This window comes from Ixodes scapularis, unplaced genomic scaffold (genome assembly GCF_016920785.2).
Source record: "Ixodes scapularis isolate PalLabHiFi unplaced genomic scaffold, ASM1692078v2 ptg001080l_1__unscaffolded, whole genome shotgun sequence".
NCBI classification, from domain to species: Eukaryota; Metazoa; Arthropoda; class Arachnida; order Ixodida; family Ixodidae; genus Ixodes; species Ixodes scapularis.
The window spans coordinates 334,129-339,124 of record NW_024610096.1 but is presented as its reverse complement, the minus strand read 5'-3'; the positions used below and the strand labels follow the sequence as shown (position 1 = coordinate 339,124).

The 4,996-nt window shown below is 43.9% G+C and overlaps 1 non-coding gene across 1 annotated transcript; it reads right to left on the bottom strand.

The window, feature by feature from the left end:
• Positions 1-1,545: 1,545 nt before the first annotated feature.
• On the bottom strand, positions 1,546-1,617 carry Trnad-guc. Its single transcript has one exon. It is a non-coding gene; the product is annotated as a tRNA-Asp (tRNA).
• Between the last annotated feature and the right edge of the window lie 3,379 nt (positions 1,618-4,996).

Below are 4,996 nucleotides of genomic sequence, written 5' to 3'. Positions count from 1 at the left end.
TTTTTTTTTATTTCTTTATTGCAGGACGAATGCAAAAACGGCAATGTCACTTTAAAAAAAATACTCTGCAAGACTTATTGCAGGGTACATTAAAATCCTCGCATTTCGAGGAGCGGTTTACAAATTTCTAGCCACTCGGGTTTCGTTTTACGGTTTGAAAAAACACTTTCCACTTGCTTAACAAGGCTGAAAAAATAATGATGCACTTCTTTCACACTAGGGTCGGCATGCCGGACCGCCATGCGCGACCTCCAAATACTGCACAAACCCAACAACATAATCATATCAAAAGGTATGCCATCATCGTTACTCACATTCAAGAAACGTATAACTGATTGGCTAATGCACAGTTGTTTCTTCAACGTGCGCTGGAGCACGTCCCAAAAAAATACCGCATCCCAGCAAAAAATGAAAACGTGCTCGATAGTCTCAGGTTTCTTACATAAAATACAGTCTACCGACCACGGAACATCAATACCCTTTCCTTGAAGCCACACCTTAACGGGCAGTGTATTGGAATGCAGTTTAAAAAAGAACGTTTTAACGGAAGGGGGAACGCACATATTCTTCACTCGCTTGAGCACATCTTGGCCCCCGCTACATACTACAGTTCTATACAACGGGTTTGGAAACAAACTTATCAATAAATCGCGTGTGTTTTCTTGCTAACAGCTGACAAATACTCAAAAGAAAAACGGGCAGACAAAAATAACACTGCGTCTACCACCTCCTTTTGATATCCCACTAATCTCTTAAGTTCGCCGCCATGGGACGAAACGAGAAAAGATGGCAAATGAGGAGACAATTTGGTTTGTATAAATGTACGTATGAAAGGATGCTCTTGGTCTCGTAGAAAAAAGAATCGGGACACAATCTGTTTGCAAAACAAATGCGAGAGACCGAGACCACCGTGACGAATCCGATGGAAAAGATTGTCTCTCCTCATCGGCTCCCACTTTGAATTCCAAATAAACGTGGCAAAAACGCGGTGAAATTTCTGCACATTCAAGCGAGCACAATGAATGGCCTGCATCACGTACCATAATTTTGCAATGAGAAAAATATTACATACTGTCGCTCTGGCAAATATGGACAGCTCACGCTGCTTCCAACGGGAAGCGCGTCTGTCCAGGTCGGCGGCGACTCCCGACCAATAGGATTTGCTTTGCCTGTAACATTTTAGTGGCACACCGAGGTAAGTGCACGGCACACGGTCCCAACACACCCCTTCAAACACCGAAGGGGTTGTGGCCCACTCTCCGTGCCAAAACCCACGGCACTTGCTCAAATTTATGGCTGCCCCTGTAGCCTTACAGAAGTCTCTTGCCAACTTCACAGCCGCGCTAATACTTGGCTTATCGCTACAAAAAACCGCGACATCATCTGCATAGCTCATGACTTTTATCTCCTCATTTTCCATCCGGAATCCGTGACATTGATACTAACGAGGAGAGACGGCAATAGCTGGATGGGAACTCTACCGCAACCTGGACTTTTCAATAAAGGAAAAAAAAATGTGGGGGTAAAAAAAAAAAAACAATTATGCTCCCCGTCGGGGAATCGAACCCCGGTCTCCCGCGTGACAGGCGGGGATACTGACCACTATACTAACGAGGAGAGACGGGAATAGCGGGACGGGAACTCTAGCGCAGCATGGACTTTTCAATAAAGTAAAACAAAAAACTGGGTGTAAAAAAAAAAAAAATATGCTCCCCGTCGGGGAATCGAACCCCGGTCTCCCGCGTGACAGGCGGGGATACTGACCACTATACAGTCTTGGGTATTTTTTTTTTTTTTTTATTGCCTGTTTTGACAAAACCAAAATTTACACACAATGTTAAAATCACATACACGGTGGATAGTACGCGTGCATGGACTAAAATTCTTTTAAGTTCTCCAGTACATCTAGAGTTGGCATCCAGTCAGGCGGGCACTCTAAAGAGGAATAGACAGATTTTAGTTTCCAGACAGATTCTATAAAATACAATCTTACTGGGCGCACGTCCACATCGGCATGCCTAACCGCCATTCTGCTACGCCATATTGCATGCAGACCCAGGAGCATGACAAGATCCGCAGGAATTTCGTTATTTTTCTCCACGGGAAGGAACCTAATACCATGTGGTGTTAACGGTAAATCTTTTTTGATAGTCCGCTGGAGGACGTCCCAGAACGGTAAAGCGTCCCAGCAGTCTAGGAATACGTGTTCAATAGTTTCCGGCCTTTTACACAAAAAACAGTCAATACCCCATGGAACAAAAATATTTCTTTGGTCAAGCCACTTTTTCACAGGAAGGCAGTTTGTGTGTAACTTAAAGAAAAATGTTTTTATACACGGTGCGACTGTCATCTTTTTGACTCTGGACAAAACGTCTTGCCCTGGATCTGCATGAAACAGAGCGCGGTACACAGGCATAGGAAAGACACTATCAATAATATCACGCGTTAAACGCTTTCGCGTGGCACTCGCCAAATACTCCTGGGAGAAACGTGCGGATAGAAAACGGTACGCCTCAACGACCTCACGAAGGAAACTACCAAGCCTGCGTTGCTCGCGACAATACGAAGAAACAACATACATAGGTAGGTGCTCTGGCAGTCTGTTCTGAATTACAGCACGAAGAAAGGGGTTGGTTTGCTCTCTAAGGAACATAAAACGCGAAACTACTTTCTTTACAAACACGTGAGACAGTGACAGTCCCCCCTTACAAACGCGAAAAAACAAATTATCGCGACGCACACTTTCACATCCAGACTGCCAGATAAACACAGCAAAGACGCGGTGCAACTTCTGTACGTTTAATCTAGAGCACGCCAAAACCTGAAGAGCATACCAAAATTTCGCAAGTAAAAAAATGTTACACACAGTTGCGCGCGTGAAAATGGACATTTCCCAACCTCTCCATTTACTAGACTTCTCGCGTATTTCCTCAACTACCGAAACCCAGAACGCATTGGAGTTTTTGTAATGCTGCAGTGGAACACCAAGATACCTGGCCGGCGTCGACGTAAAATTTATACCTTGAAAAACATCTGGTTTGGTAGCCCATGATCCGTGCCAAAGGCCACAACACTTCTGCCAATTGACAGCCGCACCAGTCACTTCGCAATAGTCCTTCACCTCGCGTGCTGCCTCGACAATACTTTTCTTATCCTTGCAGAATAGAGCAACATCATCCGCGTAAGCGAGAAGTTTGATTTCTATATTTTGGAGTGAAAACCCTTTAACAAGACTGTTATTCATTACGCTTCTGCAAAATGGCTCTAAATAAATGCTAAATAGCAACGGCGACAACGGACATCCTTGCTTGACTGATGACTCGACACTAATGCGCGGTGTCGGTTTGCCGTTAACAACAAGCTGTGTAGTGCATCCCGTGTATACCATTTGGACAAAACTGAGAATAATATTACCGACTCCAACGTGTTCAAGTATTTTATAAAGTACCTGATGTTGCACACGATCGAAAGCCTTTTCCAGATCTATCTGGAGCATGGCTACCTGGTCTAGTTCCTCATCGCACAATTCTAATATACTTCTTGCAGTGTGAATATTTGAAAAAATGGACCGTCCCTTAATACCGCAGGTTTGGTACTCTCCTACTATTTCACCAATAACAGTTTGCAATCGCCGAGCTAAAACTTTCATTAATATTTTGTAGTCCACGTTCGCTAATGCTATCGGCCGGTAGTTCCGGATGTCTCTTAACTTTTGCTCGTCATCTTTTTTTGGAATCAGTACAGTGTGCGTGTTTAGAAAAGAAGGTGGCAACGTTTTAGTTTCGTACGCCTCAATTAATACAGCGTGAAGATGACCAGCTACGAGGTGTTTATATTTCTTGTAAAAGCCGGCAGTCAGCCCATCGGGGCCTGGAGATTTTTTTGTCGCCAGTTCATCAATCGCACGCTCGACCTCAGCCAAACTTATAGGTTCTTCAAGCCATTCCTTTATCTCGTCACTGAGGCGTGGCATTACCGCGAGATACCCATCAAGTCGTGAGTCACTGCCGTGATCCTGCCGCCGGAAGAGATTACTGTAGTAATCAGTAAATGCCTTTTCTATCGCTTCGGGACGCCTACTCAGCACGCCGTCGAGTTCTATTTCAAATATGTTTTTCTTCTTTACATAATATGCTTCTGCGCTTAATGCCCGTTTCGTTGGCTGCTCGCCCAAAATGTATTTTTCAGCGCGGGCCCGAACAAGAGCTCCTTTATACTTTTCTGCTTCTAGTTCGGCGATTTTATTTTTAACTGTCTTAAGTTGATCCGCAAACCTTCCTGGATTTTCGCATTCCAGTTTACATAGCCTTTGAAGATCGTTGAGAAGCAACTTTTCCTCTGCCTTTTTCCAGTAAGCAACGGTGCTGGAGCGCTCCAGGGCACATAATTTAAATTCGCATTTAAACCGTTCCCATCTTACACTCGCGGTGCTATTCTCGTTGGTCATTTCGCTAAACAATAACTCGATGTTCTCGTTAAATATCTCATCCTGGAGTAGGTTGTTATTAAGCTTCCATAGTTCCCATCGGAAGCTGTGTTTTTTACGTTTCTCGCCGACAACAAGAGAGACCAAGGCATGATCGGAAAAAAAGACTGGTAACACATTGTAGTCGTCAAAGCCAGTTAAAACTTCAATAGAGACATACACCCGGTCAAGGCGAGCATGGCTTGAGGACTGAAAATGCGTATACCATACACTTTCGGTACGTCTTTGGAAATTAGCAACGTCCTGTAACATAAACTCCGTTATCATCTCTTCTAAAACTTTTGTGCTACTATCGCGTTGAAGATGTTGAGTGGATCGGTCCCGTACGTCGCATACACAATTGAAGTCACCTAACAAAAAAATATTTCTGTGACAATCTAAATAACTATAGATGCCCTCGAAAAAAACTTTTCTTGCATTCGAGTCATTCGGAGCGTATATATTAATTATCCGGTACCCAACATTAGAAATGATACAATCACATATAACAAACCGCCCTTCACTGTCGGC